Source organism: Coregonus lavaretus, assembly GCF_964263955.1.
Source record: "Coregonus lavaretus genome assembly, chromosome: 29".
In the NCBI taxonomy this organism is placed as follows: domain Eukaryota; kingdom Metazoa; phylum Chordata; class Actinopteri; order Salmoniformes; family Salmonidae; genus Coregonus; species Coregonus lavaretus.
In genome coordinates, this window is record NC_140016.1 from 18157219 (window position 1) to 18176831 (window position 19613).

Consider the following 19613-nt stretch of genomic DNA (forward strand, 5'->3'; position numbering starts at 1 on the left):
CATCCAACGAGCCATCCACACACACAGAGAGCCCGAGTTCAGACAGCCAGAGGCTCCCAAAACACAACACATGCGTCAAGCTCCAGAAATAAACTTTACCATTGAGCAAAATCCACAATCCAACCCTCTAAAGAAAACCTGGCTCCTTTCTCTGAAATGCTACCAGATCCACAATCGAATACCTGGCCGAAGCATAGCATTTCGGTTTAGCCCGCCATCCACACAAATAGACACACACAGTTTCTGCCCCAGCCACAGGGCTCTATACTAAAGCAATAGTATCCTGTGTTTATAGCCATGTTATTACCTCGTACTCCTGCACATTGACTCGGTACTGGTACCCTGTGTATATAGCCAAGTTATTACCTCATACCCCTGCACATTGACTCGGTACTGGTACCCTGTGTATATAGCCAAGTTATTACCTCATACCCCTGCACATTGACTCGGTACTGGTACCCTGTGTATATAGCCAAGTTATTACCTCATACCCCTGCACATTGACTCGGTACTGGTACCCTGTGTATATAGCCAAGTTATTACCTCGTACCCCTGAACATTGACTCGGTACTGGTACCCCTTGTATATAGCCAAGTTATTACCTCATACCCCTGCACATTGACTCGGTACTGGTACCCCGTGTATATAGCCAAGTTATTACCTCATACCCCTGCACATTGACTCGGTACAGGTACCCTGTGTATATAGCCAAGTTATTACCAAATACCCCTGCACATTGACTCGGTACTGGTACCCCATGTATATAGCCAAGTTATTACCTCATACCCCTGCACATTGACTCGGTACTGGTACCCTGTGTATATAGCCAAGTTATTACCTCGTACCCCTGCACATTGACTCGGTACAGGTACCCTGTGTATATAGCCAAGTTATTACCTAATACCCCTGCACATTGACTCGGTACTGGTACCCCATGTATATAGCCAAGTTATTACCTCATACCCCTGCACATTGACTCGGTACTGGTACCCCATGTATATAGCCAAGTTATCGTTACTCATTGTATCTGTTATTACTTTTGTTATAACTTTTATTTTCTTCTCTCTGCACTGTTGGGAAGGGCCTTTAAGTAAGCATTTCACTGTTGGTCTACACCTGTTGTTTCTGAAGCATGTCGACGAATACAATTTGATTTGATTTGGAGGGAGAACTTTTCATTTTAACAGTGTCACAGGTTCATGCTGAATATCTCTCATGAGAAAACGTATTCAAATGAAATTTGTTTCCATATCCTGAGAACATTTATTAATGCCATTGCTAATTCATATCTGCCCCATTTTTTATTTTTAAAGCCAATACCATGTAAATAATTTAGGTCCTAGAAGTGAATGAATGACTACAATGAAAGAGCAAAGGGCTTTGTGCATTCTTGAAAAGTGTACTTATATTTTCTCTCCATTCCAGTTTCTTATCAATAATCACTCTCTGCCAGGCACTAATCACATCAGACCACAGAACTGGTGATGTGAGATGTGGTCTGTGATGTTGTGATGTTTGACTGACTACACCTCAGTATTGGCTCTTCATGAAGGGAAGTGCTACAGTATATAGCATTCGGAAAGTTTTCAGACCCATTCACTTTTTCCACGTTTTGTTAAGTTACAGCCATCTTTCTAAAATGTATTAAATAAAGCATTTCTTTCATCAATCTACAAATAATACCCCATAATGACAAATCAAAAACAGGTTTTAAGACATAAAAAACAAAAAAAAACGTATTTACATTAATTTTCAGACCCTTTGCTATGAGACTCGAAATCGAGCTCAGGTGCATCCTGTTTCCATTGATCATCCATGTTTCTACAACTTGTTTGGCGTCCACCTGTGGTAACTTGATTGGACATGATTTGGAAAGGCACACACCTGTCTATATAAAGTCCCACAGTTGATAGTGCATGTCAGAGCAAAAACCAAGCCATGAGGTCGAAGGAATTGTCCGTAGAGCTCCGAGACAGGATTGTGTCGAGGCACAGATCTGGGGAAGGGTACCAAAACATTTCTGCTGCATTGACGGTCCCAAGAACATAGTGGCCTCCATCATTCCTAAATGGAAGAAGTTTGGAACCTCCAATACTCTTCCTAGAGCTGGCTGCCCGGCCAAACTGAGCAATCAGGGGAGAAGGGCCTTGGTCATGGAGGTGACCAAGAACCCGATGGTCACTCTGACAGACCTCCAGAACTCCTCTGTGGAGATGGGAGAACCTTCCAGACAACAATCTCTGCAGCACTCCACCAATCAGGCCTTTATGGTAGAGTGGCCGGACGGAAGCCACTCCTCAGTAAAAGGAACATGACAGCCAGCTTGGAGTTTGACAAAAGGCACCTAACGAACTCTCAGACCATGAGAAACAAGATTCTCTGGTCTGATGAAACCAAGATTGAACTCTCATTATTTTACAGAGAACACATAGAGCCCTGAGTTGATTTTCCCTTTAATACCGTGGCTACAAATGAACATATTTGCCGCTAGAAATGTGTTCATTTGCCAGTAGAAATGTGACAACATCCACTGAAGTAGCTAGCAAGTCTAGCTAGCTAGATAGCTACAGTAGTTGCCTTGGTAATAAAACAAACAGACTTGCTAGCTTAGCTAACCAAAAATGTTTTCAATTTGACTTTTGCTTACAGAAGCAGCTAAAAAATTAAACATATAAGAATGACCTTCATAGCCATTGAATACCATGCAATTATACCGTGTGTTATAGGGAAATAATGCACGCTCTAGAATGCCCCTCAAGCCAATCAAAAACAAGTATTAAACAATGCAATGGTACAATTGTTTATAATGTAATTATCTGATTTTGAGGCTTGAACATGACAATAACATACACTTAAAACTGTTACAATCCTCTAAATGTATGACGAGAGAAATAAAGCAAAAACTAGAAATGAACATTAACATGATGTTCTCTGGTATGGCATTAGTATGAACAGCTTTTGTCAAAAGTATGTGTTCCATACACCAATAATACATCTGCAATTATTAGGGGACACTAAACATTATACTGTGACATGGAATCATTGTCAGAAATTCTTCATGAATTAGCCTAGCATTTTTTTCATCTTACGATCAATGCATAGAAGGATAACTGTATCCGAACCCAAACACATATTAAACTTACCATGATACACTCCTACTTACATCACCAACAGCCCAAACACAGCCTCCATGTCTCTTCCTGTTCAATTTAACCCCAAAGTGGAGAAATACTTTTCTGTAATCTAACTATGTCTGGCTACATATGAGCAATTAAGAGTTGTCCAGTCTGTAGTTTAGAGAACTGACCAAACCTCTCCTAAATGTACAGGTTGTTCTATTTGAGTAAAATTTACATTTAACATTATTTAGCTTCTCTGAAAACAAGTGTGATTTTTACCGTAACTTCTTCGTTTGAAAAAAGTGTTACAGACTCAAACTGTTAATTTCTCATGAGAAAAAGTATTCAAATGCAATTTGTTTCAATATCCTCAGAAAAAGTATTTAATGTAATTTAAAGCCACTGCTAATTCACAGCTGGCAAAAAAAGAGAACATCTATGAATAAAAAACAAGCTAATACCACAAAAATATGTATTATAAGTAAATGAATGCATACACAGAAAGAACAAAGTAAATTGTTTGGGCTGTCTTGAAAAAGGAATTCGTATTTTGTCTCCATTCTAGTTTCTTATCAATAACTATTCTCTGGAAGCCTACTAATGAGTCCACAATCTCTATTTTCCCTCTGTTACGAACTCATTCTGAAGGCTGAGGTCCTTTGAGTTCTGCATCTGAAATATGAGATGGGGTAAATCAGTGGTGTGATGACACGGTAAGTCAGATCCTAAGTAATGGTGACACATCTGTGTTGTACTGTAGCCTCATTGATAGTAACTATGGTAACATTATAGGTGGGGTGCTAGCTGTGTTCTAACCTGTGGTGCTGGACTTCTCCTTCTCCTCTGAATACAACAGGCTACCAGCATCACTACTAGGAGGAGACCACCAGCTGAACCTGACCCCAAGATGAGCGCAATGGGTAGATCTGGTCCTAGATAGAGGAGAGTTAACATGGTGGAGAGGTGATGAGCATACTAATGAATACACTGAATGTACAAAACATTAAGAACACCTTCCTAAAATTAAGTTGCACCCCCCCCCTTCTGCCCTCAGAATAGCCTCAATTTGTTGGGGCATGGACTCTACAAGGTGTCGAAAGCGTTCCAAAGGGATGCTGGCCCATGTTGACTCCAGTGCTTCCCTCAGTTGTGAAAAGTTGGCTGGTTGTCCTTTGAGTGGTGGACCATTCTTATTATTTTATTCATTCTTTTTTTTACCACCTTTTTCTCCCCAATTTCAATCTTGTCTCGTCGCTGCAACTCCCCAACTGGCTCGGGAGGCGAAGGTCAAGTTATGCGTCCTCCGAAACATCACCAGCCAAACCGCGCTTCTTAACACCCGCCCACTTAACCCGGAAGCCAGCTGCAGCAATGTGTCGGAGGAAACACCGTTCACCTGATGACTGAGGTCAGCCTGCAGGCGCCAGGCCAGCCACTAGGAGTCCCTAGAGCGCGATGAGCCAAGTAAAGCCCCCCCGATCATACCTTCCCCTAACCCGGACGACGCTGGGCCAATTGTGCGCCGCCTTTTGGGACTCCATATCACGGCCGGTTGTGATACAGCCCGGGATCAAACCCGGGTCTGTAGTGACACCTCTAACACTGCGATGCAGTGCCTTAGACTGCTACGCTACTCAGGAGGCCTGTGGTGGACCATTCTTGATACATTTACATTTACATTTACGTCATTTAGCAGACGCTCTTATCCAGAGCGACTTACAAATTGGTGCATTCACCCTATAGCCAGTGGGATAACCACTTTACCATAAAAAAATAAATAAAATATTATTCTTTTTTTTGGGGGGGGGGGGGGGGTAGAAGGATTACTTTATCCTATCCCAGGTATTCCTTAAAGAGGTGGGGTTTCAAATGTCTCCGGAAGGTGGTGAGTGACTCCGCTGTTCTGGCGTCGTGAGGGAGCTTGTTCCACCATTGGGGTGCCAGAGCAGCGAACAGTTTTGACTGGGCTGAGCGGGAGCTATGCTTCCGCAGAGGAAGGGGAGCCAGCAGGCCAGAGGTGGATGAACGCAATGCCCTCGTTTGGGTGTAGGGACTGATCAGAGCCTGAAGGTACGGAGGTGCCGTTCCCCTCACAGCTCCATAGGCAAGCACCATGGTCTTGTAACAGATGCGAGCTTCAACTGGAAGCCAGTGGAGTGTGCGGAGGAGCGGGGTGACGTGAGAGAACTTGGGAAGGTGGAACACCAGACGGGCTGCGGCATTCTGGAAGAGTTGTAGGGGTTTAATGGCACAGGCAGGGAGTCCAGCCAACAGCGAGTTGCATTAATCCAGACGGGAGATGACAAGTGCCTGGATTAGGACCTGTGCCGCTTCCTGTGTAAGGCAGGGTCGTACTCTCCGAATGTTGTAGAGCATGAACCTACATGATTGGGTCACCGCCTTGATGTTAGCGGAGAACGACAGGGTGTTGTCCAGGGTCACGCCAAGGCTCTTCGCACTCTGGGAGGAGGACACAACGGAGTTGTCAACCGTGATGGCGAGATCATGGAACGGGCAGTCCTTCCCCGGGAGGAAGAGCAGCTCCGTCTTTCCAAGGTTCAGCTTGAGGTGGTGATCCGTCATCCATACTGATATGTCTGCCAGACATGCAGAGATGCGATTCGCCACCTGGTTATCAGAAGGGGGAAAGGAGAAGATTAGTTGTGTATCGTCAGCGTAGCAATGATAGGAGAGGCCATGTGAGGATATGACAGAGCCAAGTGACTTGGTGTATAGCGAGAATAGGAGAGGGCCTAGAACTGAGCCCTGGGGGACACCAGTGGTGAGAGCACGTGGTGCGGAGACAGCTTCTCGCCACGCCACTTGGTAGGAGCGACCGGTCAGGTAGGACGCAATCCAAGAGTGAGCCGCGCCGGAGATGCCCAGCTCAGAGAGGGTGGAGAGGAGGATCTGATGGTTCACAGTATCAAAGGCAGCAGACAGGTCTAGAAGGACAAGAGCAGAGGAGAGAGAGTTAGCTTTAGCAGTGCGGAGAGCCTCCGTGACACAGAGAAGAGCAGTCTCAGTTGAATGACCAGTCCTGAAACCTGACTGGTTTGGATCAAGAAGGTCATTCTGAGAGAGATAGCAAGAGAGTTGGCTAGAGACGGCACGCTCAATAGTTTTGGAAAGAAAAGAAAGAAGGGATACTGGTCTGTAGTTGTTGACATCAGAGGGATCGAGTGTTGGTTTTTTGAGAAGGGGTGCAACTCTCGCTCTCTTGAAGACGGAAGGGACATAGCCAGCGGTCAAGGATGAGTTGATCAGCGAGGTGAGGTAGGGGAGAAGGTCACCGGAGATGGTCTGGAGAAGAGAGGAGGGGATAGGGTCAAGCGGGCAGGTTGTTAGGCGGCCTGCAGTCACAAGTCGCAAGATTTTATCTGGAGAGAGAGGGGAGAAAGAAGTCAAAGCATAGGGTAGGGCAGTGTGAGCAGGACCAGCAGTGTCATTTGACTTAACAAACGAGGATCGGATGTCGTCAACCTTCTTTTCAAAATGGTTGACGAAGTCATCCACAGAGAGGGAGGGGGGGGGGGGGGGGGATTCAGCAGGGAGGAGAATGTGGCAAAGAGCTTCCTAGGGTTAGAGGCGGATGCTTGGAATTTAGAGTGGTAGAAAGTGGCCTTAGCAGCAGAAACAGATGAAGAAAATTGATACACACTAAACTGTTGAGTGTGAAAAACCCAGCAGCGTTGCAGTTCTTGACACAAACCGGTGTGCCTGGCACCTTCTACCATACCCCGTTCAAAGGCACTTAAATCTTTTGTCTTGTCCATTCACCGTCTGAATGGCACATATACACATATCTCAATTGTCTCAAGGCTTAAAAATCCTTATTTAACCTGTCTCCTCCCCTTCATTGAAGTGGATCTAACAACTGACATCAGTAAGGGATCATAGCTTTCACCTGGATTCACCTGGTCAGTCTTTGTCATGGAAAGTTTTGTACAATCAGAGTAGATTTATAGCCAGGCACGTGCACAGATAGGGCTCAACTGCTCTTTTGCCCTCTTATAAAAAAGTGACCTAGCAGCATGGTGGATTTTTTCAAATGTAATAGTAATTTTAGAAAATTATTTTGAGTCTCTTTTCAATGTTTTAATTTTAAATGTAACAAAGTACACATCAAACTGGCTCATTTCATAAACTTGAATCTTGGAAAATGTCCCCTCCCCCACACTCCAGCCCCTCCCCCGCACTCCAGCCCCACTTGTGCACTTGTCTGACTTCTGCATGCAGTGGCCTCCGGCTACGGACACTGGGCGGAGAGTGTGAATACTGCAAGGCTACGTTTGTGTTGGATCTGTAATGTGTACAGTTGAAGTCGGAAGTTTACATACACCTTAGCCAAATACATTTAAACTCAGTTTTTCACAATTCCTGACATTTAATCCTAGTAAAAATTCCCTGTCTTAGGTCAGTTAGGATCACCACTTTATTTTAAGAATGTGAAATGTCAGAATAATAGTAGAGAGAATTATTTATTTCAGCTTTTATTTATTTTATCACATTCCCTTTGGGTCAGAAGTTTACATTCACTCAATTAGTATTTGGTAGCATTGCCTTTACATTGTTTAACTTGGGTCAAACATTTCGGGTAGCCATCGACAAGCTTCACACAATAAGTTGGGTGAATTTTGGCCCATTCCTCCTGACAGAGCTGGTGTAACTGAGTCAGGTTTGTAGGCCTCCTTGCTCGCACACGCTTTTTCAGTTCTGCCCACAAATGTTCTATAGGATTGAGGTCAGGGCTTTGTGATGGCCACTCCAATACCTTGACTTTGTTGTCCTTAAGCCATTTTGCCACAACTTTGGAAGTATGCTTGGGGTCATTGTCCATTTGGAAGACCCATTTGCGACCAAGCTTTAACTTCCTGACTGATGTCTTGAGATGTTGCTTCAATATATCCACATAATTTTCCTTCCTCATGATACCATCTATTTTGTGAAGTGCAGCAATCCCTCCTGCAGCAAAGCACCCCCACAGCATGATGCTGCCACCCCCGTGCTTCACGGTTGGGATGGTGTTCTTCGGCTTGCAAGCCAACCCCTTTTTCCTCCAAACATAACGATGGTCAATATGGCCAAACAGTTCTATTTTTGTTTCATCAGACCAGAGGACATTTCTCCAAAAAGTACGATCTTTGTCCCCATGTGCAGTTGCAAACCGTAGTCTGGCTTTTTATGGCGGATTTGGAGCAGTGGCTTCTTCCTTGCTGAGCGGCCTTTCAGGTTATGTCGATATAGGACTCGTTTTACTCGTTTCCTCCAGCATCTTCACAAGGTCCTTTGCTGTTGTTTTGGGATTAATTTGCACTTTTCGCACCAAATTACGTTAATCTCTAGGAGACAGAACGCGTCTCCTTCCTGAGCGGTATGATGGCTGCGTGGTCCCATGGTGTTTATACTTGCATACTATTGTTTGTACAGATGAACGTGGTACCTTCAGGTGTTTGGAAATTGCTCCTAGTGTCTATATAAAGTCTACACCCCATTTATTCCACATTTTGTTGTGTTACAAAGTGGGATTGAAATAAATATTTTTGTATTACATTTTTTTACATTGATCTACACAAAATATAATAACAAAAATAGTCACTGCATAAGTATTCACCCCCTTTGTTTAGGCAAGCCTAAATTAGTTCAGATGTAAAATGTGGCGTAACAAATAACATAATAAGTTATATGGACTGAAATAATAGGGTTTGACATGATTATTGAATGACTACCCCTTCCTATGTCCCCCATACATACAACATCTGTAAGGTCCCTCAGTCAAGTATGGAATTTCAAGCACAGATTCAACTACAAAGACCAGGTAGCTGTTCAAGTGCCTCATAAAGACGGGCAGTGATTGGTAGATGGGTAACAATAACAAATCAGACATTGAATATATCTTTAAGAATGGTCAAGTTAATAATTATGCTGTGGATTATGTATTAAACCACCCAGACACATCAAAGATGCAGTTGTCCTTTTGAACAGAGCTGCAGGACAAGAAGGACTGTTTAGGAATGTCACCATGAGGCCATTGGTGATTTTATAACAGCTACAGAGTTCAATGGCTGTGATGGGAGAAACTGAGGATAGATCAACAACATTGTAGTGAGTCCACAATAATGACCTAAATGACAGAGTGAAAAGAAGAATACAAATTTTCAGAATAAATATATTCCAACAAGGCACTAAAGTAATACGCAGAAAAAAAACACAGCAAAGGAATACCATTTTGGGCCTAAATGCAAAACCTTGTGTTTGGGGCCAATCCAACACATCAAATCAAATCAAATCAATTTTTATTTGTCACATACACGTGTTTAGCAGATGTTATAGCGGGTGTAGCGAAATGCTTGTGCTTCTAGCTCCGACAGTGCAGTAATATCTAACAAGTAATATCTAACAATTTCACAACATATACCCAATAAACACAAAACTAGTAAGGAATGGGATTTAAGAATATATACATATATGGACAAGCAATGACAGAGCGGCATATACTAAGATACAGTAGAATATTATAGAATAGAATGCAGTATATACATATGAGATGAGTAGTGCAAGATATGTAAACATTATTAAAGTGACTAGTGTTCCATTTCTGAAAGTGGCCAGTGATTTCAATAGGCAGCAGCAGCCTCTAATGTGCTAGTGATGGCTATTTAACAGTCTCATGACCTTGAGATAGAAGCTGTTTTTCATTCTCTCGGTCCCAGCTTTGATGCACCTGTACTGACCTCGCCTTCTGGATGATAACGGGGTGAACAGGCAGTGGCTCGGGTGGTTGATGTCCTTGATGATCTTTTTGGCCTTCCTGTGAAATCGGGTGCTGTATGTGTCTTGGAGGGTGGGTAGTTGGCCCCCGGTAATGCGTTCGGCAGACCGCACCACCCTCTGGAGAGCCCTGCAGTTGTGGGCGGTGCAGTTGCCGTACCAGGCGGTGATACAGCCCGACAGGATGCTCTCAATTGTGCATCTGTAAAAGTTTGTGAGGGTTTTAGGTGCTAAGCCGAATTTCTTCAGCCTCCTGAGGTTGAAGAGGCTCTGTTGCGCCTTCTTCACCACACTGTCTGCGTGGGTGGACCATTTCAGTTTGTCGGTGATGTGTACACCAAGGAACTTGAAGCTTTCATTGGTACGTTCATCTCTAGGAGACAGAACACGTCTCCTTCCCCGATTCATTGGTCCCTTTGAAATTGACTGTGTCATTAATCCCACTGTGGTGCGCCTGAAACTCCCAGCCTCTCTCAGGATCCATCCTACCTTCCACGTATCCCTGATTAAACCTGTCTGCTCCAGTCCCCTGTCTCCTCCTGCAGCAGCTCCTCCACCCCATCGGCTCATCGATGACCATCCTGCCTATACCGTCCTCTGTAGCTCAGCTGGTAGAGCACGGCGCTTGTAACGCCAAGGTAGTGGGTTCGATCCCCGGGACCACCCATACACAAAAAAAATGTATGCACGCATGACTGTAAGTCGCTTTGGATAAAAGCGTCTGCTAAATGGCATATTATTATTATATTATTACCGTCCAGCGGCTTCTGGACGTGCGCCATCGTGGCTGGCATTACCTGGTGGACTGGGAGGGACACGGGCCTGAGGACCGCTGCTGGGTGCCCCGCCGTCAAATTCTGGACCCCTCCTTCTTACGGGATTTCTATAAGAAGAATCTGACCATGAGACATTTCTGTTAACATCACCAACACTAGTCCAAACACAGCCTCCATGTCTCTTCACACAACAATCTTCTAAGTCCAGTTACCGTTAAACAAATGTGTTTTGATATTCTCTTTATAAAAAAAAGATTATCCTAAAGGCAGAGACGTATTGATTAACCTAGACGTCAGACAAGTAGTGAGGTGGTTGAGTTAGGAAAACAACTGATGGTGTTGCCTCTGTCAGCAGGGGAGGTGCTTAACACAAGGGTCACATCTCACTTCTACATCCCATAGAGTCTAGCTTCTACATCTGCATTGCTTACTGTTTGGGGTTCTGTATAGCACTTTGTGACATCTGCTGATGTAAAAAGGGCTTTATAAATACATGTGATTGATTGGAATGTAATGTCATACTGCTCTGAATAATAGATGCACTTACACAATTGAAAGGGGAAAACATCTTATGCACACAGTCCATAGAAACAACTTTATCAGATGTTATATGTTTTTATAGTACTATTGCCTTTCTTTTATTTTGCTGCGTTTATTTGGGCTCAGCATTGTAGGTGGCCTGTGTCAGTGACAAACCATTATTATCAGAATCAGAATCACCTTCATTCACCAAGTACATTTACACATACTCAGAATATTACTTGGTGATATGGTGCTGCTAGCGATAGAACCATTTAGAAACAGAATACAGACAGAGGTGTTTACACAAAGTTTACATACATTCATATCCGCGAAAAGTGGGGGTGCTGATTATGTGTTTACATACATCATATACAAATAGGTAGATTGAGCATAGTGCTATAAGGGCATTAGCTGATATAATATACAAATACATTTACATTTTAGTCATTTAGCAGACACTCTTATCCAGAGCGACTTACAGTTAGTGAGTGCATACATTATTAAAAAAATTATAATAATCATACTGGCCCCACGTGGGAAACGAACCCACAACCCTGGCGTTGCAAACGCCATGCTCTACCAACTGAGCTACATCCTTGCCGGCCATTCCCTCCCCTACCCTGGACGACGCTGGGCCAATTGTGCGCCGCCCCATGGGTCTCCCGGTCGCGGCCGGCTACGACAGAGCCTTGATTCGAACCAGGATCTCTAGTGGCACAGCTAGCACTGCGATGCAGTGCCTTAGACCACTGCGCCACTCGAGAGGTCGGATTATACAGTTGACATAAAGTGGATTATACAGCTGTGATATGATGAGTTTCTCTGGTATCAAGGAATTCAATATGCAAGAAGATACTTAACACTTAGATGGAGAGTTCATACAATGTATTTAATAGATACGGTACCGGGTTCGTATAACAAAACGGCACTTGGGTTGCCCTTTGTCATCTGAACTCCTGAACAAACGAAATCTCTTAGCTTATATACTTCATATTACACAAGTCTTCACCAACATCTGACAACCATCATTCGACACTGCCCACCCTGATGGTATCAGAATGTACCCCAGGCAGGATATTCCATCTATTAATCATTCTGAGATAAACACCAGTAAGCTCCCTAGACATACTGGAGTCCTTGGCATTCAGACTCTATAGCACCAAGAGTTACCTATCTAATGGATTTAACCTCGTTCCTACAACGCTGTGAAAACACGTCATATCAAGTTTATATAGAGTGGATTATAGAGTTGATATACAGTGGATGTACAAATGTAGTATAGGACAGTTATTTTGTGTACCGTTCAGAGATGTGATATGTTTCTTTCTTCGATAGCTCGGACTGAAGGAGAAAATGTTTTTACCACAGAGAGTTTGTGTGGCTAACAATAACATTGTGTTCAAGTAGGCCAACTGACTGGTTAGATTAGTTACTAGGCAAAACCAGGCCTTTTTAACCAGCTTACACATGTTCTGTACCACCATACACACCATGCTGTTGATAGGTTAGAGTGGCTTCACTTCTGATTACTGGAAGGACTTGAAAGGGAAGTGAGAGAAGAGGTTAACCTTATGGTGACATAAAAACCTAGCTTCTCCTAACTTCCATCAGAGGCCAATGTTCCCTCAGTAATCACATTGATGTGTCTGGTCCACAAAGCTCAGTGTGATGAGATGAAGGCCCATTGGTCTGAACTCCTGGATCTACCTCAGAAAGGTCATTTGAGGAAGGCAGCGGTCATGTGTAATGTTTTTCACATTTATTAATATTTAATTTGGTAATTCTCAAGAGATTCTCAAACACCAACAGAAAAGTATGCAACATCTGTCATAACCCATGTTTGAATGGGGTATCTTTATATATCAGTAACTATCCTACAGTATAATGGACAACGGATAAGTCATCCATAGGTCTATAGGGTACCGAGTCCTCATTTTATCAGCAGAAACATACATACAGCAAGACCTACTGTCACAGGTGTTGTGTGAGGTGTGTAGTTGGACTCAACTCAAACTCTTAGCTCTGCTCAGAGTACAACATGTGATTCCCTAGTTGACCTCATTCTGATCACAAATCAGATAGCCACTGTTTACACAAGAAGACATACAGAAACACACAGGTTGTGGAGTGTAAGCAAAGTCATTGATTTAACAGTCTGGTTCCACATTGTCGCTATAGGGAGCTTTAAGACTGAAGCAGCTCCTATATCCGGTTGGCCATGATCCTAGTGTTAAGTCTCCTGAAGAAGGATTTGATATTGGACTGTTTGTACTTCTTCTTCCTGTCCTGCCTTGTTTTGTGGTAGACCCCGTCCCAGTGCTCCTCCTCCTCATCCCCCATCCACAGTCCCCACGCACCCCCGTTCAGGTCCGGGTTGCACCGGTGGTCCTCTGAGGAGAAACGCACAGGGAGCGAGTTCAGGTTCTAGAACATCAACCATGCCAGCAGCTCTTTAAACATGTCCGGTCGCTGCTCTGCCAATTGTGGCTTTTGCAGGGGTCTCCGCTGATGTCAAAGAGCCACACTGTCTTCTGAGGTTCTCGGTGGCTTTCCAGGTTCCACCAGCTTTCGGGGAAACCAGGGAGCATCTGGGGCGGGGTCCAGTCTCCGTATCTGGGGTCGTAGTCCACGCTGCCAGTCAGAGAGCCAACATAGGAGTTGAACCCTCTGTGGGTGGGCAGGCAGTCCTTATTGTAGAAGCCCAGGTGCCACTTGCCCATCATATGGGTGGAGTAGCAAGCATCCTGTAGTCTCTGGGGAAGGTTGACCTGGTCGAAGGGAAGGGAATATATCAACTATTAGAAAAACAGCCAGATATATGGATCAACCAATGCAAAACTGGATGCAGTAGTGCTTCAGCTTCACTCCGTCCATGGACAGTTTATCCAGCATCGGTGTCTGGATGTCGGATCCATGGTAAACGATATCGTTGAATCCCTGATCGTCTCTCATGATGAAAATTATGTTGAATGGCGCTGGAATGTATAGCTACCGCTTGAATTTATAGCTGCTGTTTTACGGGCTCCTGAACAAATCTGCTATTTTTTTTTTGCGCTGATCGTAAAACATTTTGTAAATAATGATTCCAACATCGTTTCCGTTGACTGAAAAGGGCTTCTGGACATCAGAACAGCGATCTCTAACCTCGAGTTGGATTAAGATCTCTACTTCAACGAGTTGGCGGTGCAGGACATACTGCTCACCCCAGAGCAGGCCCTAATCCACGACACTTGGAGGGGAAAGAGATGGCGCAAGAGAGGTCGACGTGCGGGCACCCTGACGACACTACGTTGACGAGTAAATAAACCGCCTCTACCCTCTATTCTATTGGCGAAAGTACAATTACTGGAGACCAAACTGGACGAGCTCCGTTCATGACTGTCCTATCAATGGGACCTAAAACACTGTAATATCCTTTGTTTTTCAGAGTCATGGATAATATACATCTAGCTGGTTTTTCTATGCATAGGCAGGATAGAACGGCAGCATTGTGTAAGTTCAAGGGGGGAGGTGTGTATCTATTTGTTAACAACAGCTGGTGCACGATCTCTAATGTTCAAGAAGTCTCGAGGTTCTGCTCGCCTGAATTAGAATACTTTATGATAAACTGTAGATCATACTATTTACCAAGAGAGTTTTCATCTTTTTTTTTTTAGCTGCTCAATGAGCTGTAGAGGGCCATAAGCAAACAAGAAAATGCTCATCCAGAGGCGACATTCCTAGTGGCCGATGATTTTAACACAGGAAAACAGAAATCCATCTTATCTCATGTCTGCCAGGATGTCACCTGTGCAACTAGAGGCAAAACAAATCTAGATCACCTTTAATCCACACACAGAGATGAATTTGGAAAATCTGACCTTAACTCTATCCTCCTGATTCCTGCTAACAAGCAAAAACTCAAACAGGAAGTAGCAGTGATGCGCTCAATACGGAAGTGGTCCAATGAAGCGGATACTAATATACAGGACTATTTCACTAGCAGAGACTGGAATATGTTTCGTGATACATCCGATTGCATTGAGGAGTTTACCACATCAGTCACCGGCTTCATTAAAGTCCAGGTAGCATATAAAGGACCCTATCAGATATTTATGTAGTTGGTGCTGTATATTAACTAATATACATGGGTTCTAACTTGAACAATTATTTGTTAGTTTACAATTTTAAAATGTATGCTCCCTGCATATAAAAAACACAAAACTGCCAGAAAGGCCCAAACGAAAGATAGTAATTTTGATGACTCACATGGTGAGCTTACTGTAGCCTACTGTACATAGTAAACTGGTGCACACCAAGTTGTGCTTCACATTTTAGTATGGAAAATGGCTGTGAGGATTTTGACAATATTCACAACATTGTCACAATTACAGTACAATCTTTATAGAAAAAAAATCTCACTTCATCAATTACATGTGGAAAAACATATTTCCGTGAACATAATCAAGCCAGCAGCAGATGAAACAGAAAGTGAATTCTCTCCTCCCTCTCTCCCCAGTTTTAGCTTGTGGCTATCACTGTCTAGCTGGCTAGCTTTAGGATATTTACTAGCCCATACCAGTGACAAACTTGGCTAAGTTGTCGACATATGACAGTACACAAACAAAATCTAGCTCACTTATTTTGCCAGCTAGAAAGAAACAGTCACAAATTAATTCATAAACCGAGGAAGAGAATAGCTAGCTATAGAAAGCTAACATTAGTTGATGGTTCATCAATAAGATGCAACTGTTGATCCTAAAAAATAAACTTTCCCTTGGAAGAAAATCTACCCCTCCAAAGAAAACCTGTCTCCGGGACTTCTCCAAAATAAGCCCAGATCCGCGATCAGATCCATAACCAGAACATGGCATTTCAATTCAGCCCACAAGCAGGCTCTATAGAAAACTCCCCCGGTGCCCCAGACACCATCCAACGAGCCATCCACACACACAGAGAGCCCAAGTTCAGACAGCCAGAGGTTCCTAAAACACAACACATGTGGCAAGCTCCAGAAATAAACTTTACCATTGAGCAAAATCCACAATCCAACCCTCTAAAGAAAACCTGGCTCATTTCTCCGAAATGCTACCAGATCCACAATTGAATACCTGGCCGAAGCGTGGCACTTCGGTTTAGCCCGCCATCCACACAAATAGACACACACAGTTTTGGCCCAGCCACAGGGCTCTATACTTCAGCAATAGTACCCTGTGTTTATGGCCATGTTTTTACCTCGTACTCCTGCACATTGACTCGTTACTGGTACCCCTTGTATATAGCCAAGTTATTACCTCATATCCCTGCACATTGACTCAGTACTGGTACCCCATGTATATAGCCAAGTTATTACCTCATACCCCTGCACATTGACTCGGTACTGGTACCCCATGTATATAGCCAAGTTATTACCTCATACCCCTGCACATTGACTCGGTACTGGTACCCCATGTATATAGCCAAGTTATTACCTCATACCCCTGCACATTGACTCGGTACTGGTACCCCGTGTATATAGGCAAGTTATTGTTACTCATTGTATCTATTATTACTTTTGTTATTACTTTGTTTTCTTTCTCTCTGCACTGTTGGGAAGGGCCTGTAAGTAAGCATTTCACTGTTGGTCTACACCTGTTGTTTCCGAAGCATGTGACAAATACAATTTGATTTGATTTGTGAGGGAGAACTTTTCATTTTAACAAAGTGTTACAGGTTCATGCTCATTATCTCTCATGAGAAAAAGTATTCAAATGCCATTTGTTTCCATATCCTGAGAAAATGTATTAATGCCATTGCTAATTCATATCTGCCCCAATTTTTATTTTTAAAGCCAATACCATCTAAATAATTTATGTCTTAGAAGTGAATGAATGACTACAATGAAAGAGCTTACTTATATTTTCTCTCCATTCCAGTTTCTTATCAATAATCACTCTCTGCCAGGCACTAATCACATCAGACCACAGAACTGGTGATGTGAGATGTGGTCTGTGATGTTGTGATGTTTGACTGACTACACCTCAGTATTGACTCTTCATGATGGGAAGTGCTACAGTATATAGCATTCGGAAAGTATTCAGACCCATTAACTTCTTCCACATTTTGTTAAGTTACAGCCATTTTTCTAAAATGGATTAAATAAAAAATTTCTCTCATCAATCTACAACTAATACCCCATAATGACAAAGCGAAAACAGGTTTTAAGACATAAATAAAATAAAAATCAAAACCTTATTTACATAAATATTCAGACCCTTTGCTATGAGACTCGACATTGAGCTCAGGTGCATCCTGTTTCCATTGATCATCCTTGAGATGTTTCTACAACTTCTTTGGCGTCCACCTGTGGTAAATTAAATTGATTGGACATGATTTGGAAAGGCACACACCTGTCTATATAAGGTCCCACAGTTGACAGTGCATGTCAGAGCAAAAACAAAGCCATGATGTCGAAGGAATTGTCGGTAGAGCTCCGAGACAGGATTGTGTCAAGGCACAGATCTGGGGAAGGGTACCAAAACATTTCTGCTGCATTGACGGTCCCCAAGAACACAGTGGCCTCCATCATTCTTAAATGTAAGAAGTTTGGAACCACCAAGAGTCTTCCTAGGGCTGGCTGCCCGGCCAAACTGAGCAATCGGGGGAGAAGGGCCTTGGTCAGGGAGGTGACCAAGAACCCAATGGTCACTCTGACAGACCTCCAGAACTCCTCTGTGGAGATGGGAGAACCTTCTAGAAGGACAACAATCTCTGCAGCACTCCACCAATCAGGCCTTTATGGAAGAGTGGCCAGACAGAAGCCACTCCTCAGTAAAAGGCACATGACAGCCAGCTTGGAGTTTGCCAAAAGGCACCTAACGAACTCTCAGACCATGAGAAACAAGATTCTCTGGTCTGATGAAACCAAGATTGAACTCTTTGGCCTGAATGCCATGCGTTACGTCTGGAGGAAACCAGGCACCACTCATCACCTGGCCAATACCATCCCTACGGTGAAGCATGGTGGTGGCTGCATCATGCTGTGGGGATGTTTTTCACTGGCAGGGACTGCGAGACTAGTCAGGATCGAGGGAAAGATGAACGGAGCAAAGTACAGAGAGATACTTGATGAAAACCTGATCCAGAGTGCTCAGGACATCAGACTGGGGCGAAGGTTCACCTTCCAACAGGACAACTACCCTAAGCACTCAGCCAAGACAACGCAGGAGTGGCTTCGGGACAAGTCACTGAATGTCCTTGAGAGGCCCAGCCAGAGCCCGGACTTGAACCCGATCGAACATCTCTGGATAGACCTAAAAATAGCTGTGTAGCGACGCTCCCCATCCAACCTGACAGAGCTTGAGAGGATCTGCAGAGAAGAATGGGAGAAACTTCCCAAATACAGGTGTGCCAACCTTGTAGCGTCATACCCAAGAAGTATCGAGGCTGTAATCGTTGCCAAAGGTGCTTCAACAAAGTACTGGGTAAAGGGTCTGAATACTTATGTAAATGTAATATTTATTTTTGTTATTATTATTTTTGACATTTCTAAAAACCTGTTTTTTGCTTTGTCATTATGGGGTATTGTGTATATATTGATGAGGGGGGGGGAAACTATTTAATCCATTTTAGAAAAAGGCTGTGTTACGGATACAGGTATCCTGTGTCTTTTTGTGTTTTTCCTCTCCTTCTGCCCTAATCACAGGTGTCCTGTATGTTCCTGATTGGTGGTCGTTGGGGTGTCAGCTGATTGCTAAGGTGGACCAATCAGTGAACATTCCTCTGCATTGCACCACCTGTTTCTGGTTTTTCAATCACACATCCCATTGTTTAAAAGCCGGTCAGTTGTGTTTGTTGTTAGAGACTATTTCCGTATGTGAGTATGGATACTGTGGTGTCCTGTGTACTCACTCATTTGCTGGTTACTCTGTTTGGTAACTTTGTTAGACTATTTTTCGTATGTGAGTATGGATACTGTGGTGTCCTGTGTTTGTGTACTCACTCATTTGCTGGTTACTCTGTTTGGTAACTTTGTGTGTTTCTGGGAAAAGGGGAATTTAAGCAAGTTGCCCTTGGGCGTACATTACCCGTAGGAAGAAAACTGTCTAAAAACACTAGTTAGACCTGAGCGGACCACCCACTGTACTTTTGTATGATTAGCAGTAGCTTAGCGGTTCTTGAGGCAGGCAAGATCAGTTTAGGGGTGTTTTACACTATTGTTTCATTTCTTGGGTCCTGCTCAGCCGTTTTTCCCAAACCTTTACTGTGTGTTCAAAAATAAACCTTTTATGTTTGATGGTAGTTGATGGTTGTCGTGTAGTTTTTGTTCTCACTGTTCTATGTCACGCTTCTAATTCGCATGAATTATGTTACGGGTCTCATGTCCACCCACCCTAGACGTTTAAAGCCACGGGGTTCGTAGCAGGCTGTAACGTAACAAATGTGGAAAAGTTAAGGGGTCTGAAAA